The sequence below is a fragment of the Salvia splendens genome, chromosome 11, assembly GCF_004379255.2.
Source record: "Salvia splendens isolate huo1 chromosome 11, SspV2, whole genome shotgun sequence".
Classification (NCBI taxonomy): Eukaryota; Viridiplantae; Streptophyta; class Magnoliopsida; order Lamiales; family Lamiaceae; genus Salvia; species Salvia splendens.
Window position 1 is genome coordinate 26,512,818 of NC_056042.1, and position 22,614 is coordinate 26,535,431.

Here is a 22,614-nt window from a genome sequence, read left to right on the forward strand (position 1 = left end):
TAAGACAACAAATTAACAATTTTGATTCCTTTTATCAATTTGAAACTGAGAAGACTGCTCAAACTTTAAACTACAAACACTATCATATTTGCCACTCATGTAAATGCGTTGAGAATGGAATTCCAACTCAAAACTCTTTTCAAACTTTGATTTATGCCTGAATTGTGATTATTACAATCCAAAACTACAAACTTTACTGGCACTATAATATTTCCCACATTTATAAGAAACTTTGGATGGAAATCATGTAAACTCTTTTTAATATTTCCCCAAAATATGCGCAGAATACAACAGAAAGCCTCAATTTTGGGAGAATGGACACACAAACTCTCCACGAGTACTTCTCATTTCAATTGTTTACAAAAGAGCAAAGGGAAAGGCTGATTAACCACTGTATTTGCTATCAACACCCAAAGCTTACTGATCAACTACTGCCTTCCACAAATTAAATCTGTCTTGTCTTGTTGCAAACTCTTATTCCAGCAACCTGGTTGCAACAGCCCTAGCAGTACTGAACTCCAGTATATTCAAATCACAGTATCTTGAACAGCTTCTTCAATTTGAAAAGCAATCTCTTTTCTTCAGTTGACAGATCGTCCTGCACATCAATGGAAAGGAAGTGAGGATTACTTGTATAATGCAAGTAGTAGAGTAATATCAAATGTACAAACCGCGTAGTTTTCTTTGAGTGCATCAAGTGATTTTCTGGAGATCTTGCTTACAAGCTCGTCCTCCACCTCAAAATGTCTTCCAGCCATTTTCTGTTGCTCCTCGGGATTGCTACCAATTATCTGCAAAGAATAAACCTTAACATATTACAAGAGCAGGAAAAATATGAAAAAAGACACCATTGGGAGTAATGCATCTAATATTGCAAGAGGAGCCATAACACGAGGTAGAAGTACTCATGGAGGTCGAAGACTTGATCACATCAACCTACTGATTCAACAATCACCCCTTGGAACACATTTATCTAACTTTTGTGCCACACTAGGCTAAGAATGGGATGAAATATGAAGGCAGAGATTATTATATTTCTTGATGTGTATTGGATATCTAAGAAAAAATTGATTGATAACAAAGACTAGAAATTCTGGATAAAACTCTTTAGGTGCTCATCTAATCAAATAAACATCTACTAGTATACAGACAAATATTTCAAAATTCTCACAAGATGACAAAAAGCTACCAATGTCAATATTTCATACCTTAATGGCCATCTTTTGACCTTTTTTGGCATAATCAACAGGCCTGTGATTATTTTCAATAGAAGCTATCCGACCAATTTCGACAAATTCTCTTCCGGGAACACATATAGGTGTTCCGATCTGTGAGATGGACAAGAATGTAGAATTGTGAGTTCACCAAATAAACTAAAATAAAACATCATTCATGTGCTACAATTCTTTTTGTTTGGGCTGATAGGGGTATCATATAGAGTTTAATCTGCCAATCCCAAATCATGTGGTGTCGTGTAGGAGCAAGTTGATGATAAACAATACTATTTCCCTGAGTTTACTACTTTACCCTAAAGAAAAACAAAATACAAGAATAGGAGGGAGGAGCATCTAGGTAAAAAATTCTCTCAGCCCAAGGAATGTGTAATGATGAGAAACAAATATAAAACTGATTTGAACAATTAACAAACATATATTCAGCTACACGCTAGCATAGATAGCAGAACTACATAGATTGAGCGGTAATGTGAAGTTCTGTTGGTGAAACTTTGTATGTTGAATAACCACATAAAGTGGATTGTTGTGACACTTAGAAGTTAGAACCCAATAATGGTAAGCAGTTTATACTGCAGTTCAATTGAGAACTTTAAAATGGAAAACCAATGTTGTACTGCCATATCTTAGCAAATTTATGTTTACAGGAATTCATTAAGAAAGCAAGTGTGTTAATGCCACTCTGTGTTCATACTTCCTAAGAGTAACTAATAGCATCCTTTTCTAAATTAATTGTCTTCAATTTTCAACTTTTTGAGTTCAGGGGAGCTATGAGAATGAGACACAGTTACCTGCGCAGCAATCTTGATACCCTGGGCAGCCTTGATTTCTTTGTGATGCAAATATGTTCCCTGGAAAGATATAAACAAATTGTCAAATTCAATAACTGGTCCAATGTTATACATAAGTAATTTAATGAAACTATCACTTCCACATGTATGCTTTGATCACAGCACCATAACAGTATAATATCTATTTATTTCAAAGCAAAATAATACACCAAGTTGATAGCTTAGTACATTTATTTCAAGGAAAACCAATACAAACTCTAGGAATACTCCATACACAGTAGGTAAAGTAGCAACTACTCAAGCAAGAGAAACAATAATTTTGTCCATCATACCAATGCCAATTTTTCAAGTAATAGTAGATTAATAGAGTAAGAAGTTTCACCTTGACTCTCAGCTCCCTCATGGGGTGAGGTGTAAGCAAAGCTCTGATTGAGGTAACAACAGGTCCCTGCACAAAAAAGCCAGCAAAATCTTGTTAATAACTTCTCCCAAAAGGAACCAAAATAGAAATGAAACATTCAATTCATACCTGCATGCCACCAACAACTATTTGATCTCCTTCACGAAGCACGCCATTCACTAATACAATGTCGATTGTTGTCTCATGTCCTTCATCCACTTTAACCTCCAATACAGTACACTGGAAAAAATTGAGGATAAATGATCAGAATTTCCATTGGAGTATCTTTCTCATTCTCCAGCAGCAATAGGTGAGGGAACAAACCTGCACTTCCTCACTGTATGTAAGCCTTTTTATCATTGTCTTCTGAGCCCATTGGACCAGCAGTAACAATAAATCTGGGACTCCCTCACCACTGTATGCCAGTCACCAACAAGTCAGAAATTGCAGAAATTTGTAGCCTTGTGAGAATGAAATTAAGGCGTAGTAACCAGATACAAAGTGATGTGTATTTTTCGAGCTTTTATATTAATGAACTAATAACACACAAGCTTAATAAATTAGCTCTAAAATAACAACCTTTCTGCAAGAGTACAGATGTAGTTGTAGTAAAAGAGTGTCGAACCACAAAGAGGCGTAGGTTTTTTAATTTGAGGTTGAAAAAAAATAAAATTTGATAAAGATATGATAAAACAAACAAAGATAAATAAAATACAAAATTAAGAAAATAGGATAAGAAGAAAGCATTGCTCCTATATGTCTCGGGCATATGAATTGGGATACTTCGATGGATTACTACAATCAAGACTATGCTTAAGAGGATTAAGTTTGTTTTACGCTCCCTATCCGTTGAACACTTCAAGGGAATTGTATACCTAGGACAATGTTATGGATGGTGTGTGGCGGCTTACGGCGGTGAGCCCAAAAACCGCCACAGGGATATGGCGGGAGATAAATAAAATATTAGTAATATATGTATATATAAATTCAAAAAATTAGAAAATAATAAAAATTGTAATATATCAAGTTATCAACTATTATAACAATAAATAAAGCATAAAGCCATAAGCAATTATATAATATGCCTACCATAATAAGTCTTAGTTCAACAATCAAAATATAAAGTCATCATCACAAATTCATAATACATATCAAATCTAAATTAAAACCATCCTCAATCATCACCAACATAGTCATCCTCATCGATATCATCGTCCTCCAACGAAGTAGATCCTTCTTCTTCATCTTCCAATTCTTCATCCACAAGCTCTCTTTCTTCAACCACCGTCGCCAATCTGCCTTTCCCTAATTGGCCTTTCCCTTTTCTAGATGTGGTTGTGGTTCTTGAGGCTTTCCTAGAACTTGATGATGTAGAAGCTTCTTTTCTTTGACCTAGTATATGTGATAGGCTCTCCAATCCCCGACGACGTAGACAGTATCCCAATCAAGTGAATCTCCATCAAAAACTCTATCACTGCCTTCACCATCCAACTCTCCAACCAACCACTCATTACAGTGATCAATGTAATCGAGTGAAATAGGATCGAGTGTATGTCTTTTGTCGTACCTCTCATTCAATTTTTGGTTATCTTTTACGTAAACCAAATCATGCATCTTTTGATGCTCGGGCCTATTTCTCTTTTTCGAATGAATCTGTCACATAAATATAATAATAGGTTTGTAATACTTCCACCCCGGATCAGTTCTAGTAGAAATACTAGAATCTGTACCACTAGCCGCTGTTGATGTGGCATCTTCTCCGTTAGACATTGTTGCAAATGGCAATAACTGTATTTCAAAAGATAGAAGCATGCTTTTTAATTACTAAATCTACTGCAATTACTAAATTTATAAAAATAGAAGTATGATAAAAATCTGCACAGCTACACCTGAATTAAAAATGTGATCTTAATTAAAAATCTGCACAGCTACACCTTAATTAAAAATCTGACCCTAATTATAAAAATCTGATCCTAATTGAAAATCTGACCCTAATTCCTAATTAAAATGGCATGCAAATTAGAAAATTGATAATTAAAAGGGCATGCAAATTAGAAAATCTGGTACAATTTCGGTTACTTCAAAATCTGGGCAGTGGGCTGCTCTAGATGGACCGGCGGGCGGCGGCGACTAGGGCAGTGGGACTGGAGGCGCAGCAGGTTGGGTTAGTTTGAGAGGGAAAGAGATATATGAAAAGAATCCTAGATTTTGACTTAATTGCCATTTTATTTCATTATTTGGGCCGGGTTAGGGGTTAAAAATCATTTGGACCGTGTTATTTGGTAATTGGGCTGAGGTTTGGGGCAGCCCAACCAAAAGTGACGCCATAACTGCCATGGCACCGCCATGGCGCCTTACTCATGGCGGCAAATGGCGGTCGCCATAAAAAAGTTTTGTGGCAGCTCGTGGCAATGGCGTTTGGTGTCTGCTGCGCTTCCGTGTGGGCATTAAGTTAATTTATGATTTAATTATCGTGTTTGACAATTGAAGAAACTAATCTAAAGCTTGCTACGCAACTTAGTAGTGGTGATAAGTTAGTGAGTAGAGCTTTGGAGATGTGTTTAGCTTATCCTAGGTCAATGTTATTAAAAAGCGGCCATCTAGAGCTTGCTACGCACCAATCAAGTCAAAATCTAGGGTTTTTTTCATAGTATCTCTTTCCCTCTCAAACAAACCCAACCTACTGCGCCCCCAGTCCCACTGCCCTAGTCACGTCGCCGCCGCCCGCCGGTCCGCCGGTCCGTCTAGAGCAGCCCACTGCCCAGATTTTGAAGCTAACCGAAATTGTACCAAATTTTCTAATTTGCATGCCATTTTAATTAGGAATTAGGGTCAGATTTTTAATTAGAATCAGATTTTTATAATTAGGGTCACATTTTTAATTAAGGTGTAGTTGTGCAGATTTTTAATTAGGATCACATTTTTAATTAAGGTGTAGCTGTGCAGATTTTTATCATACTTCTATTTTTATAAATTTAGTAATTGCAGTAGATTTAGTAATTAAAAAGCATGCTTCTATCTTTTGAAATACAGTTATTGCCATTTGCAACAATGTCTAACGGAGAAGAAGCCACATAAACAGCGGCTAGTGGTGCAGATTCTAGTATTTCTACTAGAACTGATCCGGGGTGGAAGTATTACAAACCTATTATTATATTTATGTGACAGATTCATTCGAAAAAGAGAAATAGGCTCGAGCATCAAAAGATGCATGATTTGGTTTACGTAAAATATAAACCAAAATTTGAATGAGAGGTACGACAAAAGACATACACTTGATCCTATTTCACTCGATTACATTGATCACTGTAATGAGTGGTTGGTTGGAGAGTTGGATGGTGCTGATGGTGAAGGCAGTGATAAGAGTTTTTGATGGAGATTCACTTGATTGGGATACTGTCTACTAGTGGTCGGGGATTGGAGAGCCTATATCACATATACTAGGTCTAAGAAAAGAAAAGAAGCTTCTACATCATCAAGTTCTAGGAAAGCCTCAAGAACCACAACCACATCTAGAAAAGGGAAAGGCAAATTAGGGAAAGGGAGATTGGCGACAGTGATTGAAGAAAGAGAGCTTGTGGATGAAGAATTGGAAGATGAAGAAGTTGGGGATGAAGAAGAAGGATCTACTTCGTTGGAGGACGATGATATCGATGAGGATGAGGATAACTATCTTGTGGAGGATGACTATGTTGGGGATGGTGATGATTGAGGATGGTTTTAATTGAGATTTGATATGTATTATGAATTTGTGATGATGACTTTATATTTTGATTGTTGAACTAAGATTTATTATGGTAGGCATATTATATAATTGCTTATGCCTTTATGCTTTATTTATTGTTTTAATAGTTGATAACTTGATATATTACAATTTTTATTATTTTCTAATTTTTTGAATTTATATATACATATATTACTAATATTTTATTAATTTATTTATTGACCGCCATATCCCGCCATACTGATACGCCATACCCCTGTGGCGGCTTTTGGGCTCACCGCCGTAAGCCGCCATACGCCATCCATAACATTGGGTAAGAGACAAATATGACCTGAGTTAGCCTCATGTTGAATTCGATCATGACATCTTTTGATTGTTGCCTTATTGCCTTTCCTATTGGTGCATTGCGGCAAGACTTCCATCCATAAAGTCTCTCTACCTGTATTGCCAAACAGAAAATACCAAATGAAAATAGTGGAACAGCATGGGTAGGGAGAATACAACAATGCTAAGATACAAGATGACTCACTTTGTTCAAGGCAATAAGAAAGTCTGTATTTCTCATTTTCAAAAGATTGAGTGATTCAATTGTCTGTGGTTCCAACCCATGCATTATATCAACAACCAAAATAGCAAGATCACATAATCCTGATCCTCTAGAACGCAAATTGGTGAACGATTCATGTCCAGGGGTATCAATCACTAACAAGCCAGGGACATTAAGCTTTGCATCAGCTTTCAGTTCCTTTGTTCTCTCACGTATATTCTCAGCGGGGAAATAGGTCGCTCCGATTTGCTGTGTAATCCCACCTGCCTCGCCTTCTTGGACGTTTGTACCTCTAATACAATCAAGTAACTTTGTTTTTCCAGTATCGACGTGACCCATAATACAACATATAGGAGACCGAAGGTTTTGTTCATTCTGAACAGGCTGATCATCAGTTACTTCTTTCTTGCTCTTCTTTTCTGGATTAGCAGAATTCTTCTTGTTGTCATTTTCATTGCCCTCCGGCACAGACTTCTTCTGAACATCCACTGATTTCGGTGGCGTCACTGAAGGCAGTTTATCAGCCAAGACTACTGGCTTGCTTGTAATCGGCTCAGCATCTTGAGGAACAGTCCGTGTGTTCTTCATATCCTCTTGGGCAAGGGTTCAGGTTCTGAATCAACTTCTTCGTCTGCAAATACACTTATCTCCTGGCAATTTCAAGTCAGCATCATCCCAACTTTTAGCATCCCACTCTTCATCATCATCTTCCTCTTCTTCTTCATCAACTCCATTGTCTTCAACAACATCAGTTACCTCAGCTTTATCCTGTGCATTCGGGGACTCAACTTCCTCAACATTCTCTGCCTCAACAGAATCCAACTCGTTTGCATCTGTGGTCTCCCCATTTTCTGAAATGGCTGCTCCATTGGATTGGTTTTGGGGCTTCGATTATTTCTTCTGGTCCAGAGGTCTCTTAGCAGGTGCTCCGGAAGATTCCCCAGTGGGTATATCCAATTTTGCATTAGCTAGTATTTGCTTCCTCATTGCCTCCAACCTCCGAGCCTCTTCCTTTTGCTTCCCTGTCAGAAGCTTTACTTCCGCTTTTTTCTTAAGCCTTCTTTAAGCGCTTTTTCCCTTCAGCTAATCTTTCTAGTTCTTCTTGTTTAAGCCTTTCCTCTTCTTCTTTTCTCAACTCTTCTTCTTCTTCTTCTTCTTCTTCTTCTTCTTCTTCTTCTTCTTCTTCTTCTTCGTGTTTTTTCCTCTCTTCGGCCTCCTTAAGTTTGGCAAGTCTCTCCTGCATCTCCCTGACATGCTTTGGGACTTTCTTACTAGTTACTTTACTATTTGTCTCATTTTGGGTTTCTTCTGCTTTTTCTTCTGCTGCAGGCGCAGATGCCTTCTTCTCTTTCTCTTTGTCCTTCTTTTTCTTCTTCTTCGACGTTACAGTCTCCACAGGTCCCTCCTCTTCAGCCTCCTCTTGTTCGGCAGGTTGGTTCTGTAACTTCTCCTCTGGAGGAGGTGCAACTGGAGCTGCAGCAGAATCTTGAACAGGTTTAGAAGCAGAAGGTCCAGCACCAAGTTCAGCCAGGATCTTGTCTATGTCTTCTTCTTCATCTTGAAGATTTTTCCCACCTTTCTTTTTCTTTTTTTTTGTTTTTCGAAGTTACATCTTCACCGTTTGGGTTTTTATCTTTAGAGTCACCACCATGTTGATTCGGCTCAACAATTTCAGATGGTGCATCACCAATTCCAATTCCAGCTGCAGTGTTATCATTAATATTCTTCTTTTTCGAAGGTTTTTTTTGCCTGAAAATTTAACTGCAAAAATATCTTCCTCCTGATCATCAACACTACCTTCTTGCAAATCATCATCGACCTTCGAAACAGATGCACCATCATCATTATCTTCACCAAGCAGAGCAGAACTGAATGATGCCTTCTTTGAGCCCTTTGATGACTTCTTCTTTTTACCAGTAAAAGCAATACTAACATCACCGTCTTCCTCTTTGGGACTCTCATCTTTATCTCCGCCCTCCTCCTCTTCGTCAAGCAATTCAAAGGCAGAAGAGACATTGTCACCACTCTTCTTACTCTTGGAGGCTTTCTTCTTCCCAGAAAAAGAAATTTCAGGCACTTCATCATCATCGTTATCTTCTTCCTTACTTTCAAAATCATTTACATCGTCATCTTCTCCTAGCAACCCAAAAGCACTAAAACTGCTGCTATTTCCACTCTTCGTTGCCTTTGCCTTCTTTTTTCCACCAAATTTGATTGCAGTAGCATCATCCTCTTCCTCATCTCCAATGACAGCATCCACCTCTTCTTCATCATCATCATTCAACGCCGCATTCTTCGGACCCCCTTTCTTGCCCTTCTTTTTGGGGGTAGCAACCTTCTCTTCCGGAATAGCAGTTTCCTCAGATTAAATTCCCATAAAGTACTCATCATCAGCAATCACAAATCCCTTCTTCTTTGATTTACCAGCCCCAGCAGGGGCGCTCTCCTCATCGCGAGCTGTAGGTTTCTTCCTCCCCATCAGATTACTTCAATTGTAGTTTCGACAAATCAAGTCCGCCCCAAATCAACACAATCCCTGCGAAAGCCCATCCAGAGAGGATCAGTGATCACTCCTCACTGAAACGCGCGAGCTTAAAACAACGAATTTTTCCTTTATAGAAACCCCTAACCAAAAAGCTATTCTCAACATCAACATTCAGCCGTCATTTGAAACCGAATCCAAAAAAAAAGCAGATTGAAAAATTAAGACATAAACACACTTCACAAACAATCAGGAATAATCACGTATCGATTAATTCGTAGAAGCGGAACCAATTCAAGAAGACTCACCACGGCCCCACGAGGCTAACGAGCGAGACGGAGATAAAGTGATGAATGTCTATGTATGTCCGTAATTGGGAGAGAGGGAATAAGTAAGAGATGGAGAGAGAGGGGAAAATCGGGTTTATGGGGCACTTTACACTAAAGATTACGTAAATGTACCCATTTTGTTATCTATTCCAAAAATGGGAAAAACGCCAACCACATTGGCGTTTCTATTAGTAAAAACGCCAACCTCATTGGCGTTTATCTTCGCGTCGTATTGGAGGTGTATTTTCGCCAAATACAGCGACGGGAAAAAACGCCAATGAAGTTGGCGTGTATACCAGGTAAAACGCCAATGTAGTTGGCGTGTTTAATTAATAAAAACGCCACTGAGGTTGGCGTGTTATGCTTAAAAACGCCAATTTGAGCGGCGTGTTTCTGTTGAACCATATCCTTATCAGATCTCCCCCAACATCGCGACCCTAAACACTTTCCCTCCCCAAAACGCGAAAACCCTTCCCAAACGCATAAAAACCTTTCGCTCGGGTCGACCCGGTGGTGGATTTAAGCGTGGATATTTTGAATTTGGCTAATTCTTTCAACCATTAGTCCTTCTAATCGGTTAGTATATCAAATTTTAGACTCATTCTTCTAAACATTAGTCTTCCAATATTTGATTGATTGTTGTGATAATATATATTGTAGTGTAATTAATATAATAGTTTGACCAATTATTATGGGTACACTAATATTTTGATGGATTATTATGATAGTATATATTTTAATGGAAATATTTTGACCAATTGTTATGCTATTATATGTTATAGTATATTTTATGGATTGTTATGATAATACATATTGTAGTGTATTTAATAGAATTATTTTGTCAATTTTTTGGCTGACTCTACATAATGATGAATGTAAAAATAATACATATTTATTTGTGTTTTACATTATTGCAGATAGTATGACGTGGTGTGTCAATTTATATTGGGGTGGAAAGATAATTCCCGGAGCAGTTATTTCGTATGATCCTCCTTTTGCTAAAGGATTCATTATGTTGGATGAAACAATTTCGTACGATGACCTTGTGGAAAAAATTTGTGAAAGGATGGGGATAAGCATATATGAAAACAATATTCAAATAATATGGAAACGTACTATATGCTTTGGATCCGGAGTCACGTTTATAGGTGTTCAACTAGAAGAAGTATGCATGCAACTAATGTTTAGTGAGAGTATGGTTATTGGAGGTGTAATTGAATTATATGTTGAGTATTCGGCAATTACTCAACATCATAGTCATCATGTCATAAGTTATGATGCTGGTACGTCAACGAGAGCCCAAGAACCATATTTTGCTGCAACACAAGATTTTGATGTTGGTACGTCTACGAGAGCCGAAGAACCATATTTAGCTGCAACACAAGATTTTGAAGCTGGAGGCGTGCATTTAGGGGATCGTGACAATTGTGATGTGGTGGAGGACATAATAGGTCCTGATAAAGCCGACTTTCTTGATCCACAATCACCTTATAATTCTGAAGATTCCGACACGGTTAGTACAGACTCAGATGGTGATCCGTCGGATGATGAGCAATTTGTTGCTTCAAGACCATCCATTCCACTTGGAGAAACAGCAGTTGGAGAAACATCAGTTGGTGGAAGGGCAGTTGGAGGAAGAGTAGTTCCACAGTTCCCACAGCCTGGAATCAACTACTTTCGCACCTTACCAGGTCCATATGATAGTTTTGATCCCAAAAACTTTGAGCGTGATGATCCCAGTGTGCATTATTGGAGTGAAAAGGATCCTACCAATGTCGGTTTGCATACTAAATTTAGAACGAAGTTGGAATTGAAGGCAGCTGTGACTCATTGGCATTTGGAAAAAATCCGACAATATACAGTTGTTGAAAGTAAAGGAAAGAGATGGCATGCAGTTTGTAAGTGGCCACAGGGAAATCCGAAAGATAAGTCCTTACCGCCATGTTTGTGGGAGTGCCGAGCAACACTGAGGAAGCATGATGAACACTGGCAAATTAGAGTGTTCAGCACTGCTCATACTTGCATGGGGGATCGTAACTATAATGGTCACGCTAATCTTTCGTCGGGTATGATAGCGTTGAGTGTTCGCCATCAGATAGAAAACGATCCTTGCTACAAGGTAAAAGCAATTGTGGCGGATATTGAAAATAGATTTCATGTCAAAGTTAGTTACAAGAAAGCATGGTATGCTCGGAGGACAGCGATTGAGCTTGTATACGGTGGATGGGAGTGGTCGTTCAAAGTTTTACCAGCTTATTTGAATGAAGTGCAAAGACAAAATCCTGGCACAATTGTGGAATGGATGCACGATGACATATTAAGCAATGGTATGAACAAGGTATTCAAGTACGTATTCTGGGCTTTTGGACCAGCTGTGGAGGCTTTTCAACTATGCAAACCAGTTTTAACGGTTGATGGAACTCATCTACGTGGACGATGTCGAGGTAAAATTCTTATTGCCGTTGGATTTGATGCTAATAAGAAATGTTTGCCTGTTGCATATGCCATTGTTGATGAGGAAACCAAAGAAAGTTGGAATTGGTTTATGGAACGCATTAGACTTCATGTAGCAAAGCATGAAATATGTGTCATATCTGATAGGCATGTGGGAATCATAGATGCAATGAATTCTCCCATATGGAAAGAAGAACCCAATGTGGGTCATCACAGATTTTGCTTGGTACATGTTAGAAAGAATGTTTTGCAGAATCACAAAGGTATCATGGTCAAAAGACTTGTTTGGAAAATTGGTATTGCTACCAAGAAGCGCAAGTTTAAGATCAGACGTCGTTTACTTCGAAACGTCAACAACGAGGCTTTGCAGTACCTTGATGCCGTGGAGTTAGAAAAATGGAATCTGGCGTATGACAAACACAAAAGATGGGGTGAGGTTTCCACTAATATGGTGGAATCTTACAACAATGTGTTGAGAGGCGCAAGACAACTCCCAATTAAAGCTTGCATTGATATGATATTCTGGAGGACAATAGAATGGTTCAATGACCGGTCAATTGCATCAACACAGTGTGCCACACCACTTACCCCGTGGGCGCATGAAAAGGTGTGCAAAAATGATGCAAAAGGTCAATTGCATAATGTGAGAGCACCCAACACAATTGCAGGGCATTATGTGGTTCGAACAAAGCGTCGAATTGGTGGAAAGGGCGCTAATAAGTGGAAGGTAAAGTACTTGGACTCGCACTGCAAATGTCAAAAGTGGCAGATGTGGAGACTTCCATGTTCACATGCAGCGGCAGTTGCGCGTTTTAGAAACGACAACATGCTGTCGCTTGTTGATCCCGTATACCGCACAAGTGTTTGGGTACACCAATATTCTACGGTGTTCAATCCACCAAGACACCAAGATTATTGGGCCGTGCCTGAATGGACTTTGCAATGTTCACGAGCTCAGTTAATGCCTAAAAGTCGCGGTCGATACCGTACTACTAGGATTCCTAATCAGATGGATGTCCGTGAAGCTGACCAGCCACGAGCCCGACGCCGATGTAAACATTGCCGTCAACCAGGTCACGACAGGCGCAACTGCCCGAATGCTCATTCAAGGATGGATACTCAGTTGGTAGATGATGCCGCTGACGATTTTTTGCATCCACCTCCACCAAGGATGGATAATCAGTTGATAGATGATGCCGCTGACGATTCTTTGCCTCCACCTCCACCAAGATATGCAGTTCGAGGTCGTCATTCTGTCAGTCACACTGATGATGTCGATCACGATTTTATGCCTCCACCTCCACCAAGATCTGCAGTTCGAGGTCGTCACTCTGTCAGCCACACTGGTGGTACAGGCGAACACATCGGTCTCAGTGATGTCCCACATTCTCCACCTCGGTCTTCTGTGCGAGACGAATATTTTGGGGTTGATTTAGAGAATGTCGTTGTGCGAGAGACTCCTCCGTCTAGACTCTCAACCGCCAGAATCGGGAAGGGGATCCGTAGCTTTTTTACGCGGAAAAGACGAGACAATTGAACGTATGCATTGTGTAATATTGGATTTCTGTATTTAGCAAGATTTGGACTAATGTATAGGGTAATATTTGTATGTACTTATATATTGAATAATGATGAAATGATTAAAAACTCTTAGCTGTGGGAGCGTTTTTTTATAGGACACGCCGATGTGAGTGGCGTGTTTGAAGAGACGCCTACTTAATTGGCGTCTTTTCACTTTAAAACGCCAACGTGAATGGCGTGTTATTACTGAAACACGCCAACGGGACTGGCGTGTTTGTTCAGAATGTCCGCTTTCGGCGTAGAAAAAACGAGCAACGAAAAAACTAACTTAAAAACGCCAATGGCGTTGGCGTTTTTAAATAACACGCCAACGGCAATGGCGTCTTATTAAAAACGCCTCAGCCGCCTGCTCGGCACCTCAGCCGCCTGCTCGGCACCTCGGCCGCCTGCGGGAATGGCGTTTTTAAATAACACGCCAACGAGAATGGCGTCTTATTAAAAACGCCAACGGGAATGGCGTGTTTGTTCAGAATGTCCGCATTCGTCGTAGACAAAACGGGCAAAAATATAAACTAACTTAAAAACGGCAATAGCATTGGCGTTTTTCACAAAGACTTACATTCACAAAAACGCCAATATCTCTTTATTTGCCTGTTTTCATTTTCATTTCTACTAGGAAATAATAATTCAGACATCCAAATACTTAATCATAAAGACTTAAAATCAATGAGTTCAAATCAAATGAAAAAAACATCAATATCAAATTACAGTAATATCAAGAGTTCAAATTAGTTCAATCGTCACGACGTTTCCGCATAAACAGACGCCGTATCCCCTTCCCAATAGTAGATGTAGATCTAGGGATCCTTGAGGGAGGAGTATCTTGAACAACAGCGTTCTCAAGATCCTCCTGCACAGACGACCGCGGTGGAGAAGCGGGGACATCACTGAGGCCAATATCTTCTCCGGTACCACCGGTATGGCTAATAGAATGACGGCCTCGAAGTGCAGAGCTCGGTGGAGGTGGGTCCTCAAAATCGTCATCGGAGTCGTGTACGAACTGAGATGACGACTCTCCGCGGACGGTTTTCTGCTTGGTTCGTCGTTTTGCCTTTTGCCTTATGGGTACGTCCACGTCCATTGCAGAGCGCTGCGAAGGAGGGTAGTCCATCAGCTGAGGCTCCCCGGATATCTGCAGTCCTTCTTCAACCATCCTCGAAATGGTTTCCATATCCGGACAGAAATGTCCTGTCGCAGCTCGACCACTTAGATAGTGACGTATTTTGTGAAGCGTCTCCACCTACAATTTTTCAAAGTTAAGTACATATCATAATATGAATTTGAATAAGTAATCAGGGTTTAGTTAAGTATGAATAATGTACCGTAAAGTTATGAGAAGATGCGGTTTCTTGGAATCCCTCTTCAGCATGCACGCCGGGTTTGGTTAAATACACCACAGTGATCTGGCGAAACCAATTCATATATTCTTCCGTTGCAACAGGCTCAGTACTGTCCTCCAGATCAGTCCATATCGTAAAGTGTCTGTTGTCCCACTCCTGTATATAATTGGCGTGCCATTGAACCCAATTCCGACCAGCTTTTCCACGGCGATCCTGTTTCAAAAAATCAGAACCGTGGAACCGGGGGAGATCCGGGATATACGGTTGGACAATCCCGAATTGGCGCAACACTCGGTGTGGCAGGTGTGGCTCAGCCAGATTCCAACAAATAAGCGTTGTGATCGACATCCATATAGGACGACCGGCATCACAACTTTCCGGCAACTCCCGGTGGAGATAAGGCCTCCAAATAAACTACATGTGATACAAATTTTTCAAAATAATTTCCATAAAAACAAAAAACAAAAAACCAAAAACATTTTATAAATATATGAAGTACCTGATTAGGATGCATCATGGAGAACTGATCTCGGAAATTTTCAACACAATGTCCGGGTGCTTTTACATATGACGCCGGGCCATTCCATCTAAAAAATTTAAATTATGAGCGAAGAACACGAAAATTGATGAACATTAAGTTTAAAAACGCAATTAATGAACAACTTACGCGCTTGCACATGGTAGATAGTCTGTATGCACGGGATCTAGCATCCTCGGTCTAATATTTGGGATTCTCTCCCAAGCCCAAAGTTGTAATAGAGTTAAGGCTCCCCCTACATCCGTCCTCTGACCAACGGCCGCTTCACACAAATTGTGGTACAAGCAAGCAAGCGTCGCCCCACCCCAGCTATATGTAGAACACCGTTCTATATCCATGAAAAAGTGTAGGTAGAAGAACGGAATTTTATTTCCGGTGGCGTTGGGGATCATCAGACCACCAAGTAATAGCAGACAATAGATACGAGCCCGCTGAGCATATATGTAGTGTTCGTGGTCATTAGACAGCTCAATCCTCAATTGGCGCGATAAGCTCGTCTGCTTAAAAGCCATTTCCTTCAACTCGGATGCTTCCGGTATGAATCCTAGAAAATCCATACACCTGTCCGTCCAATATCCCGCGTCCGTCGGGGGGATGTAAGTTGTCAGAGCCTCTCCATCAACTTTCAGGCCCCATAAGACCTCCACGTCTTCCAGTGTCACAGTCGCTTCACCGACTGGAAAGTGAAACGTGTGAGTCTCTGGCCTCCAACGTTCAATCAGAGCTGTGATAAGATGGTGGTCAATTTCTTTTGGTTTACCACACCTTAACATACCCCCAAACCCCATCTGGTCCACTATTGTCAAGACATGTTGCTGGATGGGAACATCCCAAATTTTTCCTTCAAATCGTCGGCAGCGTACATCTTCGGATGGAACTCCTGCCCATATGTTGTTAGAGACGTGTTGTCTCTGAAAATATAATACAGATGGATCCGCAGGACCACATGCAAGCCGACGACGAGAGGTTGAAGATGATGCCATAATTTACCTACATAATTCAAATTCAACAATAACCAACCATAACATTTAATCCAATTTCATAAACCAAATTCAACAATAACCAACCATAAACCATTTCAATAATTAGATACAATTTAATCCAATATCACAAAATTGAACACCAACATCAAATAAGCAAGTTACACAACATTGCACATTCAAAATCATAAACCAATTCACCTACACAAAATTAACAATTTCAATTAACAATTCGCCCAACCTACCAATTTCAATTTTGCCTAACCTAAACAAATTTAACAATCTAAACTAATCAACCAAAACCCACATAAATCAAAACAATTTGCCCAATTTTTTAGCTATAAAAACCCTAGGGTTTAGGCTTATAATCAAATTTATACACAAATTAACTTAAACCCAACACAATCCAACATAATAATCAACAATAATATCATTCAACCAATCCAAAATGCATAATATTTCTACTCAATTCACAACCCATTACAAACCCTAGCTATCCACCAATTACTATAATTATGTAAAAGGTAAGCATACTAACCGAATAAAATAGATGAATTTGGGGGAAAATAGCACCGATTGATGAATGTAGGCCGAAATCACGGAGAGAAGGCGCGCAGCTGGAGAAATCGCGAAGGCTGTGTGTTGTGAGGTTTTCGCGATTTGGGGGAGGAACGCCTGGTATATCAGTCTGATTAAACACGCCACTCAGAATGGCGTTTTTCATGATTAAGTAAATACGCCACTCCGGTTGGCGTCTTTTACAAAACGTCAATATGTTCGGCGTTTCAACAAAGAAAACACGCCATTTACAAATGCGTTTTTTTATTTATACACGCCAACCAAGTTGGCGTGTTTAATCGTAATTACAATCCGAGAGCATACACCCAAAATACGGCACAAGTATAAAACGCCATCATCGTTGGCGTATTTACCTAAAAACACGCCAATGACGTTGGCGTATTTACTAATAAAAACGCCAATGTGGTTGGCGTTTTTCCCATTTGTGGAATAGATAACAAAATGGGTACATTTACGTAATATTTAGTGTAAACTCCCCCACAAACCCGATTTTCCCGAGAGAGAGAGGTTTCTTAAGGAAATTGATTGCTTCAGCACCGAATGAAATGAAGGGAAACTAGGGTTCAGATTCAGATACAGTGAAATTGAACTCATTATCGGGTCGGGTTTTATTATGGCCCAATTTAGATTGGGCAAGTAATCATAAACTCTAGAGTATGATTTTTAATTGGGTATATTGCCAACAAAAATCATTAATTGGTTAAATTTTGGTTAATTTAACCACTTTAAAAAATATTCAATTATTGTATCTTAATTTTAATATTTTTCTTAATTGATCCATTTATATGTATATCGAGGAAATTTTGTATGACGTGCAAGCCGAAATCCAAGATTTTTTGGCAAATTTATATACTATTACTATTTACAAAAGTCATTAATTTTTGTACTCAAAATATAGACTTTAAGATTATGCTAAATTATTTTGGCTTCCAAATTATGCATAATTTATCTCAAATCTAAATCAATGGAATAATTAAGAAAATTATTGAAATTAAGATATAATTGTCGATTTTGAAAGTTGTGAAATTGATCATAACTCATAACTAGAGGTCTCTAAACCGAACCGGAACCGTCACCGGCGGTTCCGAACCGGAAACGGAACCGTCGGCAGCGGTTCAAACCGTGACCGGAACCGGCGGTTCCACCGGGCCGGTTCAGGTTTCAATTCTTGACAAACCGTAACCGGCGGTTCCGAACCGCCGGTTTGGCCGGAACCGCCGGTTCGGCGGTTCCCGACAAGTTTTCAGGCCTACTCCTATGCCACGCCGCCGGTTTTCGTCAGAAACCGTTGACGAATTTTCCGCCTAAAATCGGCGGTTCCGCCGGATTTTGAAATTTGAAATTTTTTTTTAATTTAATCACAATTTTCCCCTATAAATACCCCCATCTTCTTCATTTCTACTCACCTCATTCTTGTGTTAATAAGAATTTCTCTTCTCAGTCTCAATTTCTCTATTCTCCATCCTCATTCTCTCAAGTTGTTTACGTTATTTGCGCTCATAATTTACTCACGTTATCATCTTCACACAATCACACTACTTTCTATTCTCCACTTTCAATTTCCATAAATATCATGTCTTCATCTCGTCTTGATGGTGATCAGGGCAAGGGAATTGCCCAAGATCAAAGTGATACTTGTCGTCGACGTGCCCCTACTAGAGCACAAATTGCGGATGAGGTGGGAAGGCGAGCCGCTCTTCGAGCTCAAGTAAGTTCTAATATGTTTTAGTTTTTTGTTAATTCATTTTTATTAAATTCATAATTTCATTTTTCAACATCTATGTGTCTATGTGTTTTATTTTTGTGTTAGTATTTTTACTTAGTTGTATAATTTTCGTAGGAGGAAGAAGATCGAAATGCGGCCTTGTTACTTGCCCTCGCCGACGACGACCAACAAAGGGGGCATTCACATTCGGCTTCGCATTTCGAGTACGATGTGAATCTATCGTCGGACGAAGGCGATGATGGATCGCATCAATTCCCCCTTCTAGCACCGGCCAAGTTGGCGAAAATGATGAGGAGGCCGATGTTCCTCCTTCCGCAGGACGACAAAAGAAAAAAATACCTCCCAAGTTGAAATCTGATATTTTCACCAAACATTACATGAAGGTCCCGTGGTAATTTCAAATCCTAATGATCCGACCACTACCGTGGAGACAAGTGAGTTCAAAGCATATTGCAACTATTGCGATAAAATCTATCCATTTGGAACAGATGGGGGATATGGTACTCTCCATCGCATTTGAAGGCAAAACACCCGTGGAATATGGGCATACTAAGTCCCAAAGCCAAATAAACTTCCCCGCCGGCTCATCGTCTCAAACAGGTACGCCTCTGTTTAAATATGATCCCAAAAATGTTACCGATGCTATGGTAAGATGGGCGGCAATGAAACATTTTCCATTTAATTTTTTTAATGACAAAAAAATTTCTATCAAAGATCTAACAATCGTCAGTTTTTTGATAAAAAAAAAAGAGACGTTGAAAAATTTCTATCCAACTTGGGGCACAAAGTTAATATTTGCTCCGATGTATGGACGATTCTTTCCAACGAAATTCTTACATGGGAATTTCATGTCATTTTATAGACAATAGTTGGTCTTTAAATAAACGTTTAATTGTTTTTAGACAATATCCTTCACCACACACCGCACAAGCAATTGCATCTTTAATTATTCAAGTTTTGAATGATTATGAGTTATGCAACAAGATATTTTCGGTTGGTTTTGATAACGCAACCGCTAACACCGCAAGTATACCCGATTTAATTGCGGCTTGCTCCCCGGTGATAAGTGGTAAGTATTTTCACCAACGATGTATTTGTCATTTATTAAATTTATGTGTACAAGATGCTTTGTCTTTATGGCAAAGACATATTCAACCTATTACAACAGTTGTATCCTTGATCCACTGGAAGCCTCAAATTGGCAAGGCGTGGAAGAAGTATCGCCACTCGAAGAAAATAAGGTACACAAATTTTACTTTAGACGTGTCTACTAGATGAAACTCTACATATGATATGTTGCATTCTACATTAGAGCATATAGAATATTTGGTTGATTTTTATAAAACTTTCCCTGTTGATGATTTATATCTAACCTCTTCTTGTTGGGATCAAAGCATGAGCTTATTTAAATTATTCAAAGGTTTTCGAAATGCCACCGTTGAGTTTTCGGGTGTGTATTATTGCACATCCGTTCATGTTTTAGAACATTGCATGTACATATCACTTGGTTTTAAAACTGCAATGAAAAATTCCACAAACAATCTTGAGTTAATGTGTGTTTTATATTACATGGTTGAAAAATGGCTCAAGTATTTCAATGAGATCCCAACGGTTTTTTTTGCTTGCCAAAGTTTTGGATCCAAAGTGGAAACTAGTTGGTACTTTAAAAATTTTAGAATTTTATTACAACAATTTGGCTTCTATTGATCTTGAACCACTCCGAGCTTTGCAAAATGACGAGGACGACGACAACTACATAAACCTAGCCCAAACATTCCAAATAAACCTCCCACACCTCCCAACCCTCCAAAGAAGTTTTGAGTTCGACTTGCGGGCTCTCTTTCACGATTACGAAGCCAAGTACAACAGTACCCACCAAGTGAGACCTAGACACCCCCGTCAAACACATAACTTTGGCTTCTTCCAAGTTGATGACCCCGACGCCCAATCCCAATTGGCGGACCTATACGGCTTCACCAGCTGAGGAAGGACGACAAATTCAGCAAGTGAGTTAGATTTATATTTTGACTCACACTTTTCATTCAATGAGGAAGAAGGAGGTCCCGTTCCCCAACAAATCAACGTTCTAGATTGGTGGGGATCACACGAGAAAGATTTTCTCATCCTTGCATCAATGTCCAAGGAGATCTTTTCGGTTCCGGCTTCCACTGTCGCCGTCGAGTCCGCCTTTAATGTTGGAGGCAACGTCTTGGACGACAGAAGAAGTAGACTCACCGGGCAAAACATGGAAGCCACCATGTTACTTGATGATTGGTGCTCCGCCGAAATTAGAGACCAAGAACTGGATTGGGACAATCAAGTAGTACAACCCGACCAAGACTACTTCCCCGACGAAGAAGAGTAGGCGTCAATTCCTCCGATCAAGCCAAATAGGTAAGCAAGGTAAGAGAACTACGTGGATTTTGATTCCAAAATGCAATTGAGCATTGAGGATATGTAGGCATCTCAACTTAAATTTAAAATTTAAGTTGAGCTCAAGTCTTTTTCCTTTATTTCTTTTTTCTCCCATTTGTTTCGAATATGCAATTTGTAAATTGTAATCAAGACTTTAAGTCTTTTGTAATTTATAATTTTTAAGTTGTAATTTGTAATTTGTAATTTAAAGTTGTAATTTGTAATTTTGAAGTTGTAATTTGTATCAATAAAATTACATTTGTACATCGCTTTATTCTAATTTTATTTATGCAAGTATATTTTCATTTTTTACTTGAATTACAAATTTACAATGTAAAAAAAATACCTTGAACCGTCGAACCGGCCCGGAACCGGATAGGAGCCAGCGGTTCTGCCGGTTCACGTGAACCGCCGGTTCACGGTTCAGGAACAGGAACCGCCGAACCTAGGACGGGCCGGTTCATGCTTTTCTTGAACCGGAACCGGCAGTTCCGAACCGTGAACCGCCGATTCCTGAACCGTGGTAACGTCTACTCATAACTAGTGTACTCAAACTTAATAATAATTTTTATGGTTATTTGATCTTGCGTATATTGATTGAATAGTACGTAATCCTAAATAATATCAGCTATATATGATTTACATGACAATGTCACTTTTCATTAAGATTTCCATTTATCAATAATTTATGTTATCAAAATTTGGAAAATAATCTTATCTACAATAAATTTTTATTTCTTAAACGCATGTAAAAATGTATATAGATTTCATATTCGAAAATTATGCTCATTATTAGACACAAAATATGTGCTTTTGAACACTCATATATGGATGTATCTATTTGTTACAAATATAAAATTTCAACAGAATTATGTTTTCTTTCTTTCTCAAAAAGTGACATATTTCTTTCTATATATCTTATTAATGCAATTTTAGACATTGCTGTTTAGTGCATTATAATTAAAAGAAAATCATAGAAAAGTGGAATTCGGGTGACCCTATACTCGGGTCGGCCAAACCCGACAAAGATACCATACCAAATTGTCGTAATTGAGTACCTTGTTTCCAATTTGCAGACTCTACAAATCTACTATAAATAGGTGATGAAATACTGTCAAAAGTTTTGGTCTGAATTCAATAAAAACTTTGATATTTTTTTAAATTGATTTAACGTGTACCAAAATAAATTCGATTAAATTTAAAATGTTATCATCCATCTCTGAAAATTTAACTTCATTGAAATGAAGCATTATCAATATAAATGATTATCGAATGTCACCACATAAATTTAAAAATGGCCAAATATTGAAACTATCATTCTCACTATTATCATGCTTGAAAAAATGTTGTATCTAGTTTTCATCATGTACTTCACACAAGAAAAACAAAGGGGCAAACTAAGATGAAATAGACAGAAACACAGAACAAATTGTGGAAGCAAACAAGGAGAAATATAAGAGTATATCGAACAAGTTTGCAATAAAAAAAAAGTAGAA

The 22,614-nt window shown here is 39.0% G+C and overlaps 1 pseudogene; it reads right to left on the minus strand.

Annotated features, from left to right (window-relative positions):
- Positions 1-223: 223 nt before the first annotated feature.
- On the minus strand, positions 224-9,478 carry LOC121754696 (annotated as a pseudogene).
- Between the last annotated feature and the right edge of the window lie 13,136 nt (positions 9,479-22,614).